General features: G+C 40.5%; 8 non-coding genes across 8 annotated transcripts; 4 read left to right on the top strand and 4 right to left on the bottom strand.

The window, feature by feature from the left end:
* Window positions 1–578: 578 nt before the first annotated feature.
* trnaq-cug (transfer RNA glutamine (anticodon CUG)) lies at window positions 579–650 on the bottom strand. The gene has a single exon. It is a non-coding gene; the product is annotated as a tRNA-Gln (tRNA).
* A 1,866-nt stretch (window positions 651–2,516) lies between these two features.
* On the bottom strand, window positions 2,517–2,588 carry trnaq-cug (transfer RNA glutamine (anticodon CUG)). The gene has a single exon. It is a non-coding gene; the product is annotated as a tRNA-Gln (tRNA).
* Window positions 2,589–3,626: 1,038 nt separating this feature from the next.
* Window positions 3,627–3,698, top strand: trnaq-cug (transfer RNA glutamine (anticodon CUG)). The gene has a single exon. It is a non-coding gene; the product is annotated as a tRNA-Gln (tRNA).
* A 432-nt stretch (window positions 3,699–4,130) lies between these two features.
* Window positions 4,131–4,202, top strand: trnaq-cug (transfer RNA glutamine (anticodon CUG)). Its single transcript has one exon. It is a non-coding gene; the product is annotated as a tRNA-Gln (tRNA).
* A 721-nt stretch (window positions 4,203–4,923) lies between these two features.
* On the top strand, window positions 4,924–4,995 carry trnaq-uug (transfer RNA glutamine (anticodon UUG)). The gene has a single exon. It is a non-coding gene; the product is annotated as a tRNA-Gln (tRNA).
* A 953-nt stretch (window positions 4,996–5,948) lies between these two features.
* On the top strand, window positions 5,949–6,020 carry trnaq-cug (transfer RNA glutamine (anticodon CUG)). The gene has a single exon. It is a non-coding gene; the product is annotated as a tRNA-Gln (tRNA).
* Window positions 6,021–7,180: 1,160 nt separating this feature from the next.
* On the bottom strand, window positions 7,181–7,252 carry trnaq-cug (transfer RNA glutamine (anticodon CUG)). Its single transcript has one exon. It is a non-coding gene; the product is annotated as a tRNA-Gln (tRNA).
* A 405-nt stretch (window positions 7,253–7,657) lies between these two features.
* Window positions 7,658–7,729, bottom strand: trnaq-cug (transfer RNA glutamine (anticodon CUG)). Its single transcript has one exon. It is a non-coding gene; the product is annotated as a tRNA-Gln (tRNA).
* Window positions 7,730–25,785: the final 18,056 nt, after the last annotated feature.

The following is a 25,785-nucleotide window of genomic DNA, read 5'->3' as shown; positions in this document are numbered from 1 at the left end:
AATGTGGGAATCAATACAGTTTCCAAAACTTACGCGGGGATGAGGAATCCAGAAGGATGTCATGTGGCTGAAAAACTTTAATTTGAAAAGAGCACCTATAACATATGTGTGCTCCTTTCAATTTGTGGACACAAAGTCCACAGAGAAACATATACATCCTACTTTAAGTCCAAGTCAGTGACAAAACAAATGAGGCCCCACCAAGAACTTCCTGCAAAATGTTCCTGAAATTTTTACATTTATCCAACCATGTTTCAAGCCAGTAAAACCAATTCAATGTCCACCAAGACTCCGAACCAATACACCATGGAACCCACACAAGACAGAAGGGAGGGGCATATGGTTTCATAAGGCAACGCGCAACATACGACCTTTTCCAGTGAAACAATTTAGGTCCAGTGATAGTTGAACTCAGATTGCTAGAATTAAAGTCCAGGGTGCTAAACAATACAATATGGACCCCAGACAATAGTTGGAGGAGGGGCATATGGTATCGTAGGGCAGTTCGCAACTGCCGGCAAAATGTCAGAAATTATGACATTAACAAACTTCACTTCAAGTAAGTGACGAAAACATTCAGGTTCCACCGAGACTTGAACTCGGATCGCTGGATTCAGAGTCCAGAGTGCTCACCATTACACCATGGAACCTCCACAAGACAGATTGGAAGGGCATAGGGTTTCATAGTGTGGCACATAAAGTGACGGTCCCACAGAGAGTTGAACTCAGATCATTGGATTTGCAATGTGCGGAAGGGCTATATGGTTTCATAGCGCAGTGCACAACGTACAAAAGCAGTGCGCCACAACCCTCTTCCAAGTCAGTAACAAAATGACTGAGGTCACACTGAGAGTTGAACTCAGATCACTGGATTCAAATGCGAGAGTGGTGACCATTACACCATGGAACCCCACTGTTGGTGTGAGAGGGCCAAATCAGATAATAGGGCAGCACACATATGCCTGTAATGCATTTATCTAACTTTCAAGTAAGTGACAAACATTCAGGTCTCACTGAGAGTTGAACTCAGATCGCTTGAATTGAAGTTAAGAGTGCGAGGTAATAAACCATGGAACCTGCACAAGTGCTGTGGGAGGGGCATATTGCATGATACGGCAGTGTATAACTGCCTGTGAAACTGATATCTTAATGTTTATCCAATCTTGTTTCAAGTAAGTGACGAAAACATTCAGGTTCCACCGAGACTTGAACTCGGATCACTGGATTCAGAGTCCTGACCATTACGCCATGTAACCTCCAAAAGACAGACTGGAAGGGCATAGGATTTAATAGTGTGGCACATAAAGTGACCGAGGTCCCACTGAGAGTTGAACTCAGATCATTGGATTTGCAATGTGCGGAAGGGGCATATGGTTTCATAGGGCGGTGCACCATGGAACACCACTGTAGGAGTGAGAGGGCCAAATCAGATAATAGGGCAGCACACAACTGCCTGCAATTAATTTTTCCAACTTTGTTTCAAGCAAGTGACAAAAACATTCAGGTCCCACCGAGAGCCGAACTCAGATCGCTACAATTGAAGCCGAGCGTGCTTCAGAATACACCATTGAAACCCCATGATAGGTGTGGGAGGGGCATATGGTACAATACAGCATTGAATAACTGCCTGCAGAACTGAAATCTTAATGTTTCTCCAATCTTGTTTCAAGTAAGTGACGAAAACATTCAGGTTCCACCAAGACTTGAACTCGGACCACTGGATTCAGAGTGCTCACCATTACACCACGGAACCGCCACAAGACAGATAGAAAGGGCATACGGTTTCATAGCGTGGAACACAATCTACTATGAAACCGAGGTCCCACTGAGTTGAAAGATCAGTTGAATTTGCAAGGTGCGAAGGGGCAAATGGTTTCATAGGGCGATGCACCATGGAACACCACTGTCGGTGTGAGAAGGCCAAATCAGATAATAGGGAAGCACACAACTGCCTGCAAACTGCATTTATCCAACTTTAAAATAAGTGACAAAAAAAATTCAGGTCCCAGGATTTGCAATGCCACACAATCTATTGACGCACTGAAAGTTGAACTCAGTGGATTTACGATGTGCGGAAGGGGCATATAGTTTCATAGGGCAGTGCACAACGTACAAAAGCAGTGCGCCACAACCCTCTTCCAAGTCAGTAACAAAATGACTGAGGTCACACTGAGAGTTGAACTCAGATCACTGGATTCAAATGTGAGAGTGGTGACCATTACACCATGGAACCCCACTGTTGGTGTGAGAGGGCCAAATCAGATTATAGGGCAGCACACATATGCCTGTAATGCATTTATCTAACTTTCAAGTAAGTGACAAAAACATTCAGGTTCCACTGAGAGTTGAACTCAGATCGCTTGAATTGAAGTTAAGAGTGCAAGGTAATAAACCATGGAAGCTGCACAAGTGCTGTGGGAGGGGAATATTGTATGATACGGCAGTGTATAACTGCCTGTAAATCTGAAATCTTGATGTTTATCCAATCTTGTTTCAAGTAAGTGACAAAGACATTCAGGTTCCACCGAGACTTGAACTCGGATCGCTGGATTCAGAGTCCAGAGTGCTTACCATTACACCATGGAACCTCCACAAGACAAAACGAAAGGGCATAGGGTTTCATAGTGTGGCACATAAAGTGACCGAGGTCCGACTGAGCGTTGAACTCAGATCATTGGATTTGCAATGGTTTTCTCCCATATCGCAAAAAACATGCATTAATTGGAGACTCTAAATTGCCTGTCGGTGTGACTGGTTGTTTGTTTGTATGTGTCCTGTTATTGGCTGGCAACCAGTTAAGGGTGTACCCCGCCTCCTACCCGATGATAGCTGCGATAGGCTCCAGCACGCCCGCGACCCTCGTGAGGAGAAGCGGCTCAGAAAATGGATGGATGGATGGATGTTCCAGGCAGTTATACACTGCTGTATAAGACCATATGCCCCTCACACAGATGTTGTGCAGGTTACATGGCGTAATAGTGAGGACTCTGAATCAAGCGATCTGAGTTCAACTCTCTGTGGGATCTCAATTTTGTCAGACCTGGATCAGGGTAGGTTGTGTGCCCAGCTATGAAACCGTATCCCCATGCAGGTTAGTTCGTGTAGGTTCCATAGTGTAATGGTGACCACCCTGGTCTTTGAATCTAGCGATCTGAGTTCAAGTCTCAGTGGAACCTGAATATTTTCATCACTGACTTGAAACAAGATTTGTTTATGGTGTAATGGTCACCACTCTGGCAATTGACTCCAGTGATCTGAGTTCACCTCTCGGTGGGAAATGAATTCTTTGTGTCACTTATTTTAAAGTTGGATAAATGCAGTTTGCAGGCAGTTGTGTGCTGCCCTATTATCTGATTTGCCCCTCTCCAACATGCAGTGGAGTTCCATGGTGTAATGCGCACCATTCTGACCATTGAATCCAGTGATCTGAGTTCAGCTCTCAGTGGGACCTCTGTCATTTTGTTACTGAATTGGAACACTGTTGTGTAGTACTGCTTTTGTACGTTGTACCGCCCTATGAAACCATATGCCCTTTCCGCACATTGCAAATCCACTGAGTTCAATTGTGCGGTCAATAGATTGTGCCACGCTATGAAACCGTATGCCCTTCCAGTCTATCTTGCAGAGGTTCCATGGTGTAATGGTGAGCACTCTGGACTCTGAATTCAGTGATCTGAGTTCAAGTCTCAGTGGAACCTGAATGTTTTCGTCACTTACTTGAAACAAGATTGCATAAACATTAAGATTTCAGTTTTGCAGGCAGTTATTCAATGCCGTATTATACCAAATGCCCCTCCCACACCTATCATGGGGTTTACATGGTGTATGGCGTAGCACTCTCGACTTCAATTCTAGCGATCTGAGTTCAGCTTTCGGTGGGACCTGAATGTTTTTGTCACTTACTTGAGACAAAGTTGGAAAAATGAATTGCAGGCAGTTGTGGGCTGACCTATTATCTGATTTGGCCCTCTCACTCCTTTAGTGGTGTTCCATGGTGCACCGCCTTATGAAATCATATGCCCGTTCCGCACATTGCAAATCCGATGATCTGAGTTCAACTCTCAGTCGGGCCTCGGTCACTTTATGTGCCACGCTATAAAACCGTATGACGTTCCAGTCTGTCTTGTGGAGGTTCCATGGTGTAATGGTGAGCACTCTGGACTCTGAATCCAGCGATCCGTGTTCAATTCTCGGTGGAACCTGAATGTTTTTGTCACTTACTTGAAAAAATATTGAATAAACGTTAAGATTTGTTCCATGCAGTAATACCCTGCTGTATAAGACCATATGCCCCTCACACAGATATTGTCCAGGTTACATGGCATAATAGTGAGGACTGTGAATCAAGCGATCTGAGTTCAACTCTCTGTGGGACCTCAAATGTGTCAGACCGACCAGGGTAGGCTGTGTGCCACGCTATGAAACCGTGTCCCCTTCCAGGTTAGTTTGTGTAGGTTCCATGGTGTAATGGTGAGCACTCTGAATCCAGCGATCCGAGTTCAAGTCTCAGTGGAACCTTAATGATTTCATCACTTGAAACAAGATTGCATTAAGATTTCCATTACAGGAAGTTATGCGCTGCTTACTTGAAACAGTTGGATAAATTCATTGCAGGGATTTGTGTGCTACCCTATTATCTGATTTGGCCTTCTCACACCAACAGTGGGGTTCCATGGTGTCAGGGTCACCACTCTCGCATTTGAATCCAGTTATCTCAGTTCAACTCTCAGTGTGACCTCAGTCATTTTGTTACTGACTTGGAACACGGTTGTGTAGCACTGCTTTTGTACTTTTTGCACTGCCCTATGGTTAATCCAGTGATCTGAGTTCAACTCTGTGGGATCTCAATTTTGTCAGACGTGGATCAGGATAGGTTGTGTGCCAAGCTATGAAACCGTGTCCCCTTCCAGGTTAGTTTGTGTAGGTTCCATGGTGTAATGGTGAGCACTCTGGACTTTGAATCCAGCGATCCGAGTTCAAGTCTCGGTGGAACCTGAATATTTTCATCACTTACTTGAAACAAGATTAGTTTATTGTGTTATGGTCACCACTCTGGCAATTGAATTCAGTGATCTGAATTCACCTCTCGGTGGGAAATGAATTTTTTTTGTCACTTATTTTAAAGTTGGATAAATGCAGTTTGCAGGCAGTTGTGTGCTGCCCTATTATCTGATTTGGCCCTCTCCCATGTGCAGTGGGGTTCCATGGTGTAATGGTCACCATTCTGACCATTGAATCCAGTGATCTGAGTTCAGCTCTCAGCTGGACCTCTGTCATTTTGTTACTGAATTGGAACAGGGTTGTGTCGTACTGCTTTTGTACGTTGTACACCGCTCTATGAAACCATATGCCCTTTCCGCACATTGCAAATCCACTGAGTTCAATTCTGTGCGGTCAATAGATTGTGCCACGCTATGAAACCGTATGCACTTCCAGTCTGTTTTGCAGAGGTTCCATGGTGTAATGGTGAGCAGTCTGGACTCTGAATCCAGTAGTCCAAGTTCAAGTCTCGGTGGAACCTGAATGTTTTGTCACTTGAAACAAGATTGCATAAACATTAAGATTTCAGTTTTGCAGGCAGTGTTTCAATGCCGTATTGTATCATATGCCCCTCGCACACCTATCATGGGGTTTCCATGGTGTATTGCCTAGCACTCTCGACTTCTATTCTAGCGATCTGAGTTCAGCTCTCGGTGGGGCCTGAATATTTTTGTCACTTACTTGAAACAAAGTTGGAAAAATTAATTGCAGGCAATTGTGGGCTGACCTATTATCTGATTTGGCCCTCTCACTCCTTCAGTGGTATTCCATGGTGCACTGCCCTATGAAACCATATGCCCCTTCTGCACATTGCAAATCCAATGATCTGAGTTCAACTCTCAGTGGGACCTCGGTCACTTTATGTGCCACGCTATGAAACCCTATGCCCTTTCTGTCTGTCTTGTGGAGGTTCCATGGTGTAATGGTGAGCACTCTGGACTCTGAATCCCGTGATCCGAGTTCAAGTCTCGGTGGAACCTGAATGTTTTCGTCACTTACTTGAAACAAGATTGGAGATTGCAGAGTGCTCACCATTACACCATGGAACCTACACAAACTAACCTGGACGGGGATACGGTTTCATAGCTGGGCACACAACCTACCCTGATGCAGGTCTGACAAAATTGAGATCCCACAGATAGTTGAACTCAGATCCCTAGATTCAGAGTCCTCACTATTACGCCATGTAACCTGCACAACATCTGTGTGAGGGGCATATGGTCTTATACAGCAGTGTATAACTGCCTCGAACATCCATCCATCCATCCATTTTCTGAGCCGCTTCTCCTCACGAGGGTCGCGGGCGTGCTGATAGCCTATCCCAGCTATCATCGGGCAGGAGCCGGGGTACACCCTTAACTGGTTGCCAGCCAATCGCAGGGCACATACAAACAAACAAGCAGTCACAAAGACGGGCAATTTAGAGTCTCCAATTAATGCATGTTTTTTGGGATGTGGGAGGAAACCGCAGTGCCCGGAGAAAACCCATGCAGGCACGGGGAGAACATGCAAACTCCACACAGGTGGGAGCGGGGATTGAACCCAGGTCCTCAGAACTGTGAGGCTGACGCTCTAACCAGTCGGCAACCGTGCCGCCTGCCTGGAACATCTTAATGTTTATTAAATATTTTTTCAAGTAAGCGACGAAAACATTCAGGTTCCACCGAGGCTTCAGAGTCCAGAGTGCTAACCATTACACCATGGAACCTCCACAAGACAGACTGGAACGTCATACGGTTTCATTGCATGGCACATAAAGTGACCGAGGTCCGACTGAGAGTTTAACTCAGATCATTGGATTTGCAATGTGCGGAAGGGGCATATGATTTCATAAGGCGGTGTACCATGGAACACCACTGTAGGAGTGAGAGGGCCAAATCAGATAATAGGGCAGCACACAACTGCCTGGAATTAATTTTTCCAACTTTGTTTCAAGTAAGTGACAAAAACATTCAGGTACCACCGAGAGCTGAACTCAGATCGCTAGAATTGAAGTCGAGATTGCTAGGCCATACACCATGGAAACCCCATGATAGGTGTGGGAGGGGCATATTATATAATACAGCAGTGAATAACTGCTTGTAAAACTGAAATCTTGATGTTTATCCAATCTTGTTTCAAGTAAGTGACGAAAACATTCAGGTTCCACCGAGACTTGAACTCGGATCGCTGGATTCAGAGTCCAGAGTGCTCACCATTACACCATGGAACCTCCACAAGACAGACAGAAAGGGCATAGGGTTTCATAGCGTGGCACATAAAGTGACCGAGGTCCCACTGAGAGTTGAACTCAGATCATTGGATTTGCAATGTGCGGAAGGGCTATATGGTTTCATAGGGCGGTGCACCATGGAATACCACCATAGGTGTGAGAGGGCCAAATCAGATAATAGGGTAACACACAACTGCCTGCAATTAATTTTTCCAACTTTGTTTCAAGTAAGTGACAAAAACATTCAGGTCCCACCGAGAGCTGAACTCAGATCGCTGGAATTGAAGTCGAGATTGCTCGGCAATACACCATGGAACCTGCACAATAGCTGTGGGAGGGGCATATGTTTTTTTACAGCAGTGCATTACTGCGTAAAAAACAAGTAAGTTAGTGACGAAAATATCCAGGTTCCACCGAGACTTGAACTCGGATCCCTGGATTCAGACTCCAGAGTCCTCACCATTAGACCATGGAACCTCCACAAGAGAGACTGGAAGGGCATAGGGTTTCATAGTGTGGCACACAACCTACCCTTGTCCAGGTCTGACAAAATTGAGGTCCCACAGAGAGTTGAACTCAGATCACTGGATTTGCGATGTCCAGAAGGGGCATATGGTTTCATAGGGCGGTGGACAACATACAAAAGCAGTACTACACAACCCTGTTCCAAGTCAGTAAAAAAATCACTGGTCCCATTCAGAGTTGAACTCAGATAACGGTTTAAATGCTAGAGTGGTGACCATTACACCATGGAACACCACTGTTGGTGTGAGAGGGTCAAGTCCGATAATAGGGCAGCACACAACTGCCTGTAATGCAATTTTCCAACTGTTTCAAGTATGACAAAAACATTCAGGTCCCAAGTCGAGAGTGCTAAGCAATACACCATTGAACTCCCACGATAGGTGTGGGAGGGGCATATGGTATAATAGGGCAGTACATAACTGCCTGCAAAACAACAGAAATCTTCACCTTCATCCAACTTTGTTTCAAGTTACAAAAACATACTTATTCCATTGAAACTTGAACTCAGATTGCTGGATTCAGAGTCCAGAGTGCTGACCATTACACCATAGAACCCACATGAGATGGTATGGAGGGACATATGGTTTCTTATGTCAGAGCACAATGCACTGCCCGCACGAGCTGTACTCAGACTCCTGGATTCGGAGTCCAGAGGGCTACCCATTACACCATGGAACCCCCAAAATTGGTGTGGGCGGGGCATATGGTATAATCAAGCGGTGCACTGGTGTGTGCAAGAAGAATTTCTGAGTGACAGAAGCACTCAGCTTCCACAACTTGAACTTGGATCCCTGGATTTAAAGTCTCGAGTGCACACCATGGAACACAAACAAGAGAAGGGGAGTCCCACTGAGAGTTGAACTCAGATCAGTGGATGTAAAGCGAGGAATGCTAACCACTCCATGGAACATCAATGATAACTGCATGACGGCAAAATATTATAATAAGGCGGTGCACAACTGTCCAGATTTTCAATTTGTTTCAACTGACAAAAAAATTCAGGTTCAGGAGTTTAGAGCACTGGATTCAGAGTCCTAACCAATATACTATGGAACCCCACGACAGGTGTGGGAGGGGTATATGGTATAATAAGTTGGTGCACAACTGCCTCTAAAATGAAATTTTTACATTTATCCAACCACATGCTTAAAATAAGTGACAAAAGCACTCAGGTTACACGGAGACCTAAACTCGCATTGCTAGATTTAGTGCAGAGTACTCACCATTACACCATGGAACGCAGAAAAAAATGGGGGATGGGGGCATATGGTTTCATAGGGTGGCGCACAACATTTTCCCAAAAGTTCCAGACCTGTTCCAAGTCAGTGGCAAAACAATTGAGGTCCCACCAAGAGTTATACTCAGACCACTGGATTCAAAGTCCAGAGTGCTAACCATTACACCATGGAACCCAGCAAACTAACACAAGTACACTTTTTCAAGTAACCTGAAAAATTTCTGTTTTTATAGGACCCTTTGTATACAAAACCTAAATATACAAAGATTTTTAAAGTATCGCCAATTTTCTATTGATTATTTCTTCACGATTATTTCTATCAATTCTTACTTGATAAACGCTTTTTTGAGTAACTACCTCTGAGGTTTGTGTCGTGAGAATACAATGATGGATATGAACCAATGAAGATGCAATATATGCAAATTGTGCTTAACCGCCTCATGTTGTTGTTTGCCATCAATAGGACATAGGTAAATAATCCATTGGCTGTCCCCTGGGAGAAGGCACAGCACATTAATTCGCCCTGTGGACAGACGTAGGAATGTAACGGGGTTACAAGCGCATGTATCGGTCAAACACGTCGCTCACACACAAAGAAGAAGACAGGCGCTCACATGTGTCAGAAAATAAGCCAGGCTATCACATTCAAAGCGCATCTTCACTTGTTTATCGAACACCTCTTTTTGGAAGATCTTCATCAACAAGATTAGGCTTTGGAACACGACATCTGCTCAGGGTGGGGAGAAGGATTTTTTTTTTTCCTGGAGAGGAATCGCTGCCATTCTCACTTTTTCCAATGGAGGTTGCCTGTTTTTTTTTTTTGAGTAAGAATAGTGTCCGTTGTCAGTATTAGCAATGAGGCTTGTAAGCCCTCCAAGTAGTTTGTAGTAACAGCTGGGTCTGACATGGAGAGCATGCACAAGGGCAGCCAGGCTGAGGAACAGGGAGAGGTGGGGTGGGGGGGGGGGGGGTGAGAAGAATTACACACACACACACACACACACACACACACACACACTCACACACACACACACACAAAACAAAGATGCTCCTCATCTTCAATGGACACATGGAATGAAGTCTATAAAAAAAGTGACAAATGAATATGAGCAGATGAAGGTGCTGCTGATTCTTTACCGCAGCCATAATCAGATGTGGTAATAGTTAAAGCTACAAGCAGCGACGAACGGGCCCTTGTGCCCGATTTTTCATGGCGAATTGTCGGAATGATCAAACATTGATGCTGCGCTGCGCCTAGATTAGACAGCCTAGGAAAAAAAATCTTCGCAAAAGTCTGGGAAACCTGTTCCCATTGAAGCCCATTTGGGCAGATTCCCTTGAAGGATTTCACCAAAATAAGAGACGTGAAATTCACCCAAAACGGCTGCTGCAAAATGGCAAAGTCCTGTTAAATTTGGTGTATGGGTTCTTGAGACTTTGTCAAAATGACCTTTTTTCAAAATTTTTACCCCCTTTTTTTTTTGGTGGGAACCAACTCCGAAAACATTTATTGGCAGTTTATCCCAGCATATTCAAAAAACTTTGAGGTAAAAAAAATAAATAAATAAAAAAAAAATAAGAAATAAAAAAAAATAAAAATAATAATAATATATATATATATATATATATATATATATATATACATACTGTATAGTTTTCAGGTAAGCCAAAAATATGTAAATTTAGCTTTATAGGGCACTCATACAAACACTGTACTTGCAAATTCCAAATTTGTGTGACTTTTTCTCCTTTGATTCAGTTTTTTTCCCCCCTGAATAAAATTCTTGTCTGTTCGTCCATATATGTTAAGTTGTTACACATTATCACCAGGATACATTGTGCTTGCAAACATTTGTGAATTTTCAAGCATGTCGGGGCCCACCAAAAAAAGCTATAATACACTTTTCATACAACGTCCTACTAAATCAACATAGCTTTGTATGTAACTTGAAAATTTTCAGTTTTATACTAATTATGTGCCATTTTTGTTCAAATCCAACTAAACAAACACCACATTTCCAAGTATCCCCTGAATTTTTTTAAACAATTACAGCCACTTTTCACACAAAATCCTATTTGATGTGACCTGAAACATCTCAGTTTTCAACAAGAGAATGCAATTTACACATGGTTAAATTGAAAGCATCACTATTTTTGTCAGGTGTCACAACTAAAGTGGACTCGAGCAAGTGCCCACTGACCTCCGCTATAAGAAGATTAAAAAAAACAAAACCCTGTTGTTTCATGTTCTGCGGGCTAACCTGGCACATGACAACGTCAAAAAGCTTTGTAGGGTTATTAGACGAGACAAAGCAAAGGAAAAAGACAAGCACGTCATTTAATCCCCGAGTACAATGGTGGCACGGTGGCCGATTAAAGCCTCAATAGGGACCAACTCTTTTTGATTCCTCGCTGTGCTTCTACATACGTGTAATTAACAACAGATGCACATGGCAAATTAGCATACGTTTGGCACGCAGGTGATATATTTGTGCATATTGATGAAATATTTATGGATGTAAACATATTTTCAATTAGAGCCACATAAGAAGGTGCATCAGCGTGTAAAGATGGCGTACAAATGGCTTCATCCGCTACACTATGGGTTGGTTTTCACCTAATTATGTGCGCACTTCATACCAAATCCAACGAAACAACAGCCCCTTTGTAAGTAACCGGGAAAATTACAATCTTCTACTTGTTACATGCATGTTATGTATGATATACTACTAAATAAACAAATGGTTTTAAAAGTAACCCCTCAAAAAAAACCTTGCATGTATTTTTTTGGGATAAAACCCTACAAATTAACAAAGCTTATCCGCCAAATGTTGGCTTTCTACAATTACAGTCATTTTTTTGAACAAAATTCCACGAAATAAAGTGGATAAATAACCTCCAAGTGTGTCAATTTTCTATGAATTTAAATGTCCATTATGTACAACATCATACGTTTCATAAAAAATCCCCAAAAATATACATAGACTTTTTTTTTCAAAGTACAATAACCAGAAAAATGCCAGCTTTCAACTAATTATGTGCACTTGTATTAATTCCTACCAGCAAATGCCCGAACAAGTTGTTGTTGTATAAAATTCTACGAAATAAACAAAGCGTGTTGTTGTCTTTTTCCTCCTGGCTATGTTTGGCGCTAGCTACCTGCCCTCACGTTCCACTCGTTTGAAGCGGCCAAGCCACATCGCCGGCTCTCATCTCACACAAGAATAAACACGCCGCGGAAGCAGCGGCCTACAAATAAGCCCAGTGAAGGCGAGTCGCTCACCTCGTTCCACTCGGAGCCCCTCGCAGCGTGTAATAGTAGAGGCTTAGGCCTCGGGTGGGGGAAGGGCAAGAGGTGCACAGGTTTGTGATCAGACTAGAGGAAAGAAGGAGACGAAAACTAGGCCAGGAGTTTGGAGCGTCACTCCACAGTGGCGTGTGTTTTTTTTTGTGTGGCACTACACGTATTTATTTACAAGCCGCAAAGGTGTGATTTACGACCCCGTCCACTGGAAGATGTCCCCTAGTAGGAGTTGGAGACTGGAGGTATAGGAGTGGATGGACTGATAGTGTTGGCTCAGTGCCCACGCTCCAAGTCTATCTGTGGTGAAGGGGAGGGCACCAATGGTGGAGGGGATCTATCTGTTGTGCTCATGATAAAACACCCCCCAACCCCCGCAGCCCCCCCCTTCACTGCAACAAAACAGACCAAATCTGGGTATGTTTCCACAACAACAGACTAGTAATATCTGTTATGCTTTTTCTTTTGTTTTTATTTGCTAAAATGTGAAGCTACAATGGTGTCAAAGTGATCCCTGGTCACTCTGACCCACAAGATTGACTGAAAACACTGTCATGTGCATGCCAGGCCAGTAGGTGGCAATACCACTGTAACAAAACCCTAAACCAACTGCTAACCCATATTCTCAATGTATGTGCTAGTTTAAAATGTAACATATACAACTTCTCTGGACGCAGTAGCTGTGGTTTAAATGTAAACTTTATAGTCTCATTTCTACCAAACAGTACAGTTGAGTTCGGTATGGATCGGATCGGTTGAATTGAATTGAAGTTCATGTTAAATGGAAACTGGCACAGACCTGCCATCATTTAAAGTGCTTGTGATTAACCTCAAACAAAGTTCAGGTGTTCTAGCAGGCTTTTACTGGCTTTTCATATCCAGTGTAAGAGGCCACGCAGCATAATATGACATGCTCAGTTGCCGCCTACTTCCTGTTTTTCATCCGACTGTTTTATATTTATGGCCTCGAAGTGTTTTTCCTACAAATATTTTCAACATGTTTAACAGCAATCAAGGTGTGGGGCGGTCCATCGACTCTCCCACAGGGCTCCGCTATCCCTTAGAAGCATAACAACGCTGCTTGTTTGTGGAACAAGCGAGGACGCTGTATCTTGTCCCATTCAAGTATTCAAAACAAAGTCGGCCGCCATGGCAAACGGGGCGGGGGTAAATGCGTGGTTCTCTCCCTGCCTTATCCGCACAGTGTAATTCCCACTGAGCCGCACAGTGAGAAAGAAAATGAGTTTGAGGGATTGTCCCTGACATTAATCCGCCGCAAACGCTGCACTTCCACACAGGACGCGGCGCACACTGGCAAAGACAAAGCAAATCAACAATCTATTTAGCAGAGGAAAAACAGCATCAACAATCCTTGCGGCTTCTGTCTGCTCTCATTTGACGATCGCTTCCGCCTGGCTCGCTTCTCCCCCTCTGCTCGTTTTATGGGACACCCACGACCACCTCTATTTCGACCATCCTGCCATCTTGGATTCCCATTACCGTTCAAATCTTCATTTAAAGTGGCACTAAGCAGGCCCAAAAAAATGGCATATAAATTCGACACACCACAGAGAAGAGTAATGATAACAAGCCTGCCTCATTTGAATGAATAAAACAAACCGCTAAGTATATAAAATCAGGTTTCAAAACTTGAATAATAAGGGCCACCTCTCAGCACTCAGACGCTGTGGGCGTGTCGAATGGATGCGCCAAAAGGAATCAAACATACTGAGGGGGTGATAGCTTATATGATGTAAAATCACGTTAGGAGGCTCAACTTCAAAATTGAATGGTTGTTGTGGACTATAATCATACAAATAAGCACACAAGTCAACTTACCCTCGTTGTTGGTGACGTAATGTCACAGCCGAACACGGCACCTGACGACAACGGGACGGCAGGAGGAAGCCCAGGTAGTTAGTCAGTCGGCACCCCCCATTCACGAGTATCAAGTTGACCGTGAAGGAAGCCATGTTGTCTCTGATGAAAGTTTACAAAACTACCGTAATTTCTTGTGTATAATGTGCACCCATGTATAATATGCACCCCCAAAGTTGACCTCAAAATTCTGGAAACCCCTTCTACCTATGTATAATAGGTAGAAGGGTTTTTATAAGGGTTTTTTTTATAGGGTCAATTATAATTAATTGATGATTTTGCTTCAACCCATATGATCAAAACAGGAAGTGTTATCTGTATTTTGTTAGGTTTTTTCAAATAATTATTCTGAAGTTATGCACTTTCTTTGAACATGTAATCCTTTTTTTTAAATTTACTTGCTCTTATTTTGAAATTCACAACCCTACTTTTATTTAGTAAATTATAAAACACACAGTTGAGCGCATATGTTTGATTACCCAGGCAGAATTTGTAAGATGGGTTAAATTCTTTAAAGAAAACATGAAGGACCAGGCAAAATGTTTATTTCAATAGGATTCAAATTAAACGGTCAAGCATTTCAGAAAAGCATTATTATTAAACCGAAACATAACCATAAAGAAATTAATGATGGTTGTTGTTCAGTCATCAGTCATATTTAAAAAAAAAATAAACATTTCACAAATTCTGCCAGGGTATGTAAACTTATGAGGACAACTCTACATATATGCAGTCATACGTACCCCTGTCATATTGGAATGAAAGTGTACAGCTTTTTCATAATCACTAGATGGCAGCATACATTTATAAAATGTGAAAGTTTTTTTCCATTTGCCCATATTCCCATGTATAATGCGCACTATTAACTTTTGACAATTTTTTGAGGAAAAAAATGCGCATTATACATGAGAAATTATGGTATCTGTCAAAAAATGTACACTGCAGAGTCGCGTTGATGTTCAGCTCGCCATCCGCGTGTGCCTTTAAAAACGCAGTCCATCGATTTTTTTGGGGAGCTTAAAAAAAACATCACCGAGCTGTTCTGTAAATTGAGGCCTCCAGCAAAGACGCATTTTCGGGGTGTACCCGTCGTTAGTTTGCTAACTGCAAGGTGGAGTGGTAAATGGTGCCTCGTTATGGAAGCTGAGCACAGCTAACTCACAACTGAGCAGCCAAACGAAATGATGTCACTTTATACTTATATAGTATAAGACAGTATAGGTTAGCTCCGCCCACAAAATCAGGACAATTCCAACTGTGAAAAAGATGCTTAAACTATACCTCAACAATCCAGCACTATATTGTTATAAGTCTTTGCATGTTTTCAGCACTTACTGTATCTTCAAACATATTTAATTTATTTCGAAACAAAACACAAATATCTGCTTAGAACCCCTTTAAAAAAATGCACTTTACCTGCTGAATGAAATAACCTTTTATCAAGTCAAACACAAACTATGCAAAATGTACTCGTAATTACAAAGAACACAATAAACCCGTGTTTCGCAGTTTTTACTCCACCTAAAAAAAAGAATTAGCTCCCCAAGTACCACCATAATGATTAATACCAGTGGCGTCGCTAGGCCTATTTTAGAGGGGCTTCATCCTCACCCAAAAACTTGTCAAGCCCCACCAAATATTTGGTATTATATGTTTATGGCGAAGGTTTGTTGTCCTAGCCCCCCCTAACAACGATCTCCACAAAATGCCTGCCCGGTCAACAACTAAGTTTTGGGCAAGAATAAATCTCCAACAGCAACCACGGCCACCCTGCCACCCCAAATGTCAAAACCTAGCGACGGCCGTGCCTAACACTAAAAGCGAAAGGCCTAAGTGTTTATCGAAAACGAGACAGAGGTATAATTCTGAAAAAGTCTATTTAATATTACTGTAAGCCACTGTAACGTTATGGAGTTTTAACATTAACACTCTGCTTAAATATAGGAAAATAAAAAATAGACTTCAATATATTTTTTTTATTAAAATGTATTGTACATATTTCCATAAAAATCGAACTAAATAAATGTTTAAAAACAAACCGTAACAAATTTCCATTTTGCTTCTACTTAAAGAGCATTTTTTTGGGACAAACTCACACAAATTAAAGCTTGCATGGGCAAATAACCAGCAAAATAATTCAGATTTCAACTTGGTACAGTGATCTTTCTTTTGGACTTAAAACACAAAAATATTTTAGTTGTCTACTAATTAATTGCATTTTTTGTAAAACTTCTTACTAATTAAACAGTTTGTTGTTGTTGTTGTAAAAACGTGAACAAGAAGTGTGAAAATGGCAGATGTACAACCAGCTGTGTGAATGGTACCTCATTGTGTGTCCTAAATATTGAATTATACAAACGATTCAAGGGGCTTTAGTGTAACAAGAGTCCATTGTTGTGGTCACTATTAACATAATCAATAAAGTCTGCTATCACTTGAGAGAGTCATCCTATTCACTCTCTTCCCGTTTTAAAACCAGCTGGTAAAACCCCTCAACTTGTTTATTTTAGTCCCCTTCAGATCTTCTTTTGTTGTTGTTCAGTGTCTTGAGTATTTGGAGACGCTTAGGAATAAAACGATCTCTTTATTTTGTCATGTGTTCATTTACAAGCGCCTTTCAATCCACTTAAGGATACTTTACAACAACAGGTTGAAAGAAAATATATAAATTAGCCTCATTCAGTAAATAATACTAATACTACTGTTACGATGAATAATATTGAAAAATAAAATGATTCTATAATGCAAGAATAAAGTAGTATTGTTTCAAGAAAATTGTGCAATATTGTGTAAAACAATAGCTATAATAATAATTTCAACTTACTTTAACTGATCTTATTCCTTTTTCTGAATAAAAAAAAAAAATGTAAAATATTTTTTGGGTATTTAATTACTTATTTAAATAGCATCTAGATTATACATGTAATTGATGCAAAAGTAATTTTCTTTTTAATGGATGATATAATCAATATGATAGAATTATAATCAACATGTCATACATTTTTGAAATGCATTTTTGAAATTTTTATTAATTGTTAGTTTAGTATTTTTAAAAGGAGGACTGTATGCAACAATTCATTGATCCAAAAGAGTAATTTTCTTTCTCTCCCCCCCACCCTCCTCAAATTAATGACATAATCAATATGTGGCTTTTTTTTTTTTTTTTTTTAATGTAAAATGGGGCAAACTCCAGTGAAACTCCAAGTGTCTGGAAATAGTGCTGTGCTTTTGTGTGCATGATAACAATCAGATCAGAAGCACAATTGACTCTTAATCAATTGAAGTGGGCATGTCATGTCAGGGCAGCCTGGGAGCAGAGGGCGCTTGGGTGGTGTGTGTGTGTGTGTGTGTGTGCGTGGAGGGAGGCAAAGAGATGGATGCTTAGATGCAAGGCCTGCTGGGGGGAGGGACAGCAAGCAGAGATTGTTGTTGGTGTTGTGGGAGCAGCGCAACAGCAACAATAACAGCAGTGGTGTGTGCGTGTGCGTGGGTGTGTACGAGTGATGTGTGAGTGTGTGTGTCGGAGTGGAAGTGGAAGTGTTATTAAGGCTCCCACTGAAGTAGTGAAACGACTTTGCCTTTACTTACACTATGGAGATCATTCTTTTTTTTTTTTAGATGGTTGATATTATGCAAAAAACTATCTTTTAAAATAACATTAAACAATGTGATCATTTTAAAAATGCTATTGTATTATGTTTAGATTATTTTTTGGTGTCATGTGTAAAGCATTATAACTATTATTATTATTTTATTTATTGACCTATAGCTAAGCACTGTGTTAATGTTACAACTGAGCATAATTTACAGTGGCTTAATAATAATATTACCTATACTTTCCAGGAATAAAAAGAATCTCTTTGTTGATGAACACTTAGGCTTACTATGCTACTGTATTTTAAAGTTGGTCCAGAAGTGGACCTCGTTATTTGGTGTAAAAAATAAATAAAATAAAACACAGATTTACCACCAAATCGGCGCTGCCTCGTTGGTTAGCAACGGCATTCAAATGGGCTCAGCAGTTAACTCTTGAATGTCCGCGTGTGAACAAAAGTCTGTGAAGTGAAGTCATTACATTTAACAACCATTGTTTTTTTTTTCCTGATGGGAAAAGGGAGACGTCTATTTGACCTGAGCTGTTTATTGATGTCATTTAAATATTTAGGGCATGACCTCTATTAGCGGGATGGCCGCTACGCGAGGAAATACGCTTTGTGCGTCATTATCCAAATACAAAAAGGAAAAAAAAAAAAAGATGTGAAAGCCCCGAACAGTGGCCAGTTCATTTACTGAACTCCAAATGGGGTGAAGCGTAATAATAATTGAAAAAATAATAATAATGACTATTCTGGAGAAATCCGGAGAAATGTCAAGAAACAAGGCAGATGCCACGTTACTAATAAGTTGCGGCAACATTGTGGAGTGACCACGTACCAGTGTCGACTGGAAGACTATTCCTCATTGAAGACGTTGTCTCCACATAATGTAAGATCATCTTTAATACTGCGTGGGGAACCCCACACTTTATTTATGTGCTGCTGTTTTGGTTAACAAGCAGAGTTCAAATGGGCTCAACTCTGTGTCTGTGAGTAACGGGAGAATCACCGGTACAACTCACGTTCAATTATTAATGAACAATTTAGAGTCGTCAATAAACCTAACATGGATGTTTTGAGGAATTTATAGTTCGACAACTTCAATTGATCGTTACAAAAATAATTATAGGATGTGAGGGCCACAACATTAGGTACACCTGCAAAATCGATTGAGCTTGAGTTGCATGATTATCTTTGTCAATGTTTTAGACACCTTTTGTACGTAATGTTGTGACCCGTCCCGTATTCATTGTCAAAATAAAACATTTTCCGACGAGGATCCTCCTTTTTTGTTGTTGTTTTCTCCATTTTTGCTTCTTCTGGTGATTTTCCTCCTTTATTCCCCTCCCCCCTTCTTTCCTTGCAGATTAGAATTCATTAGCAATCAAAGAGCCTCCAGAGAGCGCCAGCTCTTAATTACCTTCTCATTTGCATTTTTGCATATTAATGACTGCAGTTTTTTTCTTTTTTTTTCATTTTTTGCCGCAGTGGTTTAAAGGCACCTCAGTGCTCTTGTTCTCTTGGGATGAAGAGGAGGAAGAGGAGGAGGAGGAGGAGGAGATTGGCCGGAGGCGAGGCTGGGAGCCTGGACTTGGCCCACCACAACACCCCACCCCCTCGCACTCCCTCCTCACACACACACACACACACACACACACACACGGTCAGTCCTTCCTAAGGGGAGCTGGACAAGACGAGGAAAGGTTTTGCTTGACGCGAACAGAACAGGTGTGGTGTAGGTGTCCACATAGTGGTGGCAGGCCTTTGGGGGGGTTTCAGAGGTTAAAGTTCAATGTCTCTTATCAACATAAGAAAGACCACGTCTTGCTCCCTGCCTAATTTTTGTCATATTGAGTCGTTTAAGGACCTGATGTGAACAAAACAGAGCCCAAGACAAAGTGCTAGTTTGTAGGGGGGGGGGGGCGCACAAGCAGAGGGGATTCTTTATATCCCCCGAGAAAGGTGTACGCCGCTGAAAATGAGGCTTCTGTGGGTATGTGTGTGTGTGTGTGTGTTTTTATGTTATTGCCTGCGAGCGTTCACTGTGGGGGCAGCGAGAGGCTCATTTGGTTTAATGATGCTGCTCTGCCTGCATAGCAAGTGACATGATGCACTTGGATGTGCAAGCACACAAAAAGAAGCCCCCTTCATGGACAGTGGCGGTCCGCTTCAGCCAATATGTTTGGCGTGAACGTTGGACACGTGTTGTTTTAAAAGGTAACAAACATAACAATTAATGAGCTGGAGCCGACCACACATCTGGACGACAGGTTCAAACGCCAGCGAATAAACTAGCCAGTCAGGGTGTGGGTGGGCGTGTGTGTGCGTAAAGTCGTCACTTCCTGCCTAAAGAGGATCGGCGACAAGCTGAAAAGGAAAAAAAAAAAAAAAAGTTACTTTTGCAATATAAAGTTAGATATATCCATCCATCCATCCATTTTCTGAGCCGCTTCTCCTCACTAGGGTCGCGGGCGTGCTGGAGCCTATCCCAGCTGTCATCGGGCAGGAGGCGGGGTACACCCTGAACTGGTTGCCAGCCAATCGCAGGGCACATACAAACAAACAAACCATTCGCACGCACAGTCACACCTATGAGCAATTTAGAGTCTCCAATTAATGCATGTTTTTGGGATGAAACCGGAGTGCCCGGAGAAAACCCACGCAGGCAAACTCCACACAGGCGGGGCCGGGGATTGAACCCCGGTCCTCAGAACTGTGAGGCTGACGCTCTAACCAGTCGCCCACCGTGCCGCCAAGTTAGATATATATAATATCAAATTGTTAAATAAAAAAGTCATGCTACTAGAATAAAGTTAGAAAATCAAGAAAAAAAGATCGTAAGAGTACAAATTCAAAATAGTCATAAAGTTACGAGAATATAATTGGAGCCTAAAGCTACGTCAAAAAAGTTTTTATTATTATTTTTATTTATTTATTTATTTTTTTTAAAATGGTAACATTGTAAAAATAAAGTTGCAATGAGTAAATTTCCTAGTACAGTTTCATGAAAAACTAGCATGGACTAGCGGGATCATGACTTTTTTTCTAAATGGGAAACATTTCGAAAAAAATGCAATAATAATGTTACAAAAATGAAGTATTATATATTATGAGATTGAGGTAGCATTTCATTAAGAAAAAAAATCTTTAAACATAAAAGCGAAACTAAAGTTGTAAGTTACGTTTGAAAAACGTAACTTACTATGCTGTTTTTTTTTTCTTTTTCCAGAAAAAAGTCATGTTATGAAAACTAAGATGTCATACAGAATAGCTTCAAAAAGTCGCAAAATTACGAAAATAAAGTCGTAAGGTTACGTCAAGTTTTTAAAGTCGTAATACTGTGTAAATAAAGTCTGAATATTATGAGTAAAAACTAGTTGGGGTTTTTTAACATGGGATATAGCGAGAATAAAGTTAGGTAAAGGTATGAGAAAAAGGTTGTAAAGTTACAAAAATAAAGTTTTTTTTTTCCAATACAAAAGTCAGAATACTATGAGAGAAGGAAAGTAACTTACAGAATACAGTTGTAATTTACGATAATAAAGCAATAATGAATCAGACAAAGTAGGATTTTTTTTAAGTTACATGAATAAATTTGAGTATTTTTTTTTAAAAGTCAGTGTTATAGAAACAATTTTTTATGAGGAAAAACATAGCATTTGGTCTAAAGACAAAGTTGTGATATAATGAGAATACATTCATAAAGTTAAGAGAATAAAGGTGTATTTTTGGAGAAAAAAGTTTACATTTTCTGAAAATAAAACGGTACTACTATTATAACAATGACATTAAAGTAGCATTTCTTGGGGGGGGGGGGTCACGAGAAAAGTCGCGAGAACAAAGTCGTATGAGTAAAAAATAGATTTTTTAAGTTGTGTTACAGCAAGAATAAAGTCGTAAAGTTATGAGAATTAGGATGTAAAGTTACGAAAATAAAGTTCTATTTTTAACGTTGTAATGTTGCCAAAATAAATATTATCTGGAATATTATGAGAATGAAGTAGCATTTATGAAAGAAACAAATATCGAGACTTAAAAAGCGGAAACAAAGTTGTAAGTTAAAATAGTAAAGTGATAATACATACAGTAAAGTAGTGTTTTCTTATTAAACGTTTGAAAAAAGTTACATGTTACAAGTTGTGTATGTTTTTGGAAAGAAGTTTAAATATTATGAGAACAAAGTAGCATTTTGTCTCGGGAAAAAAAGTTGTGATATAGCGAGAATAAAGTCACAACGGTACAGAAATGAAGTTGGATTGTTGGAGAAAAAAGTTGCAATCTTCCCCAAATTAAAAGTTGCAAAGTTCCAAAATGTTGTATTATTCTAACAATTACAATAAAGTAGCATTTCTTTTCCGAGAATAAAGTTGTAATTTGTAGACTGAAAGTTAATGCTAAAAGAATACAGTTTTCAAATCAGGAAAAAATGTTGTCATACACTATACTGAATAGTAGTTATAAAGTCATAATTTTATGAAAATAAAAGCCGTAATATTATGAGAACAAAATCATTTGGTTTGGAAAACAAGTAATGATATAGCGAGAACAAGGTCATGAAGTTACGAGAGTAAAGTACAAGAATAAAGTCATTATATTACGAGAACAAAGAAAACAAATTACGATAAGATATTTTTTTGTAAAAAAGATGTAGCCTGACGACATAAAATTCTGATTACGATAAAAAATGCAATAAAAAGATGTAGTACAGTATTATAATTTTAAAAATGCAATAGTATGGGAAGAAATGCGGAATGATGCCAGAATTATTATACTTTATCGAGAAAAAAGTCATAATACTACAAGAATAAAATCTACATGTTGCGAGAAGAGTCCCCCCCCCCAAAATTTGCATAAAAATCAAATTTTTATACAGTTTTTAATAAACTATGAAAATAAAACTGAAATATTAAGTGGAAAAAAGTTGCAATCGTGCCAAAATTAATTCGTTAAGCTACAAAAATAGTAACTAGTTGTAACAAGGTTTTTTTTTTTTTTTTTTTGTATAATAGTGTCCCGTTTTCACGTAATCCTCCGAGCAAACAAACAGCTGTCAAAACAATACCTCCTGCCGTTCTTGTGCTTGCAGGAGGTAAAAAACAAAACACCCCAACAAGTACATTATTGTACCTTTTGGGGGGGGGGGGGGGGGTGATGACTTGTCACCAATGGTGCTGCTTTGTGATCCTAGCTCGGAGTGAAATTGTGAGCACGACACTTCTGTCATTGATATTGTATACAGTGCTGCCTTCACTTACGAGTTTAACTCCATCTGTGACTACACTTGCGACTCAAAATACTCACACGGTATCTCAAATCATCTTTCCCCATTGAAATGAATGGAGATGCCATTCATCCGTTCCAGCCACCCAAAAAAGCCAGGCAAAATGTTCAAACCAAAATTAAGAACAACAGTATTGTACTTTATAAAAACATACGGTAATAATAAAATTATAGAATATAAATAATCTAACAGTGTATCAAGGTTTCATCCTTTAATTCAGCGGATTGTGTGGTTTTTGCCTTGGCCACCTGGGGGCAGTGTAATAGAAACACACACGTAAATTTGACAATGAAACACAGAAGACTGTCGCAACTAACCTGCAATAAATATTAGTCGTTTTGTACAGAGGATAAATAATATATGCCTGTGAAATATTTTTGTATGCTTTGTCTGCATGTGTTGCAGGGGCGGACCTACGGAGTGGCCACTACGACGGCCACCCCCACCCCCCGCGTGTGTCGGGAATAATCGCGTAACTTGTTTCCAATTGATGCTTGATCAGCACCCCCCTCCTCCGATCAAGAACCAAACATTTCCTTCAGCACCCTCCCGTTAACGGTCGTTTTTCAAGAGGCCAAAAGTTCGATCAGCACTTCCCCCCTTGACAATGTGATTTTTGGCCACCCCACTGAAAAATACCTAGCTCCGCCCCTGATGTGTTGCTACTGTTTGTGTTTAAATGTAAGTTGTTTAAAGGTTTATAACTACTGCAACATTTATGCTAGTGTTGTTAGCCCGGCTATGGTGTTTTGCATTGTGTGTTAGCATTAAGCTAACATACTATCATAAGACGAAGTCGTAAAGTTAAAGTCTAATACTTCAATTTTCTTCATTTTATGCATAGTTTTCAAGTGTGAATGGCAATAAACAGCTTGAAGCAAGCTCTTGGCCTGGATTTTGAAGATTTGCTCACAATCTGCCAAACGACCGCTTGTTGTGAAAATTGTTGCCACCATCTAAGCGCGTGTAACTCAATTTTTTTTGCTCACAACTCCCCAAACACCGGCTCGTATCTCGCAAAACCTTGGGTCACTTGTAAGGCAAGGTACCACGGTATATGTTTATTACACAATGGTGCCTAATCTAACATGCAAGACACATCCATGGTAGAAAATAGCTCACAGTCAGGCTTAAGTCGTCTTAACTGCTATTAGTGGAGCATTATAAAGTGTGCGTGTGTGTTTGTGTAAAACGTGTGGGCTGTCAGGGTGGGGGTTAATGAGCTGCTCCGTGACCTTTGTCACCTGGCAGGATGGCCCGAGGGAGATGGAGCGAGACAAACAGGAAGCCGGGGTGACAACAAGGCCCGCCCGCTTTACGGCTATAAGCTCCTGCAGGGTGGCCCAAAACGTACACATCGACCCCCAAATACCAAGAACCGCATAGCATGCGACCTGCCATTTGAGCATTTCTATGGCGCAACTTGCAAACGCAACACAGGAAGGCTCCACCTGAGATTCACAATCAGAACCTTATATTGATCAAGCCGACATGCTAGCCACTTGGTCCACCGTATTTCCCAGCTGGGCACATTTATATTATTATGATTGTCTGATGTGTTGAATTGTTGATATAATGTATTCTTAATATTATTATTATTATTTTTTTTCGGAAAACAAGGCAGTCAGAAGCATGTAGCGTCATAACATTGTGACTGCTCCTCCCACTGAGGATCTAAGCAGTGACAACACTGCCACCTGCTGCTTTGACTGGACAACACAACAAAACAATATAAATATCACACAAAATAATGATGCTGAATACTAAGACAAAAAGATCGACAAAAAAAGTAACATTATGTCAGGAAATACTAAAATAAATACTAATTAAAAAAAATAAATAAATATATATATATATATATATATATATATAAATGATGCTGCATAACAGTAATAAATACAAAAATAAATAAAAATAACTACCAAAAAAATGACAAAACGACCATAGCTCTGTGAAATGAAGAAAATAAACTAAAATAAAATACTACAAATGGGGAAAATATTAAAAAAGATGGGGTCTAAAAATTCTGAAGACTAAAATAAAACAATGTTCCTACCGGACTGAAACAAACAAACCAAAAAAATAAATAAATAAAATTATGGGGACTGAGATAGTCTTTTAAGTAAAATTGTACTTTTAAAACAATATGTAATTATCATAGTATGTTAATGTTTTCCATCAGTATAATACGATTGACATTTAAAGGATAACCAAAAAAGTGACTTTACAAAAACTGACATCGTGGTGAGCACATCTGCCTCACAGTTCTGAGGTCGTGGGTTTGAATCCAGGTCAGCCTTCCTGTGTGAATTGCATGTTCTCCTTGTGCTTGTGCAGGTTTTCTCCGGTTTCTTCTCACATTCCCAAAACTTGCATGTTAGGTTAATTTAGGTTGGATTCTCTAAATTGTCCATAGATGTGAACTTGAGGGGGAATGCTCGCTTGTCTATATGTGCCCCCGTAATTGGCTGGCGACCAGTTCAGTGTGTACAACGCCTTTTACCCAAAGTCAGCTGGGAGAAGTTCCAGCTCATCGGAGGCCTTAATGAGGATAAGCGTGAAAGAAAATGGATGTATGGAAGATAATGATTACTTTCGATTGACAATATTCATAAAAGTGCAGATTTAACAATATATTTAATGTCTTGTACAAATACACTTTCATACTTGGAGCGGTTTCTAATACATGTGTTCACGTGTTATTTAAAACTAACC

Source organism: Phyllopteryx taeniolatus, chromosome 7, assembly GCF_024500385.1.
Source record: "Phyllopteryx taeniolatus isolate TA_2022b chromosome 7, UOR_Ptae_1.2, whole genome shotgun sequence".
Lineage (NCBI taxonomy): Eukaryota > Metazoa > Chordata > Actinopteri > Syngnathiformes > Syngnathidae > Phyllopteryx > Phyllopteryx taeniolatus.
This window is presented reverse-complemented; position numbering and strand designations above follow the sequence as displayed.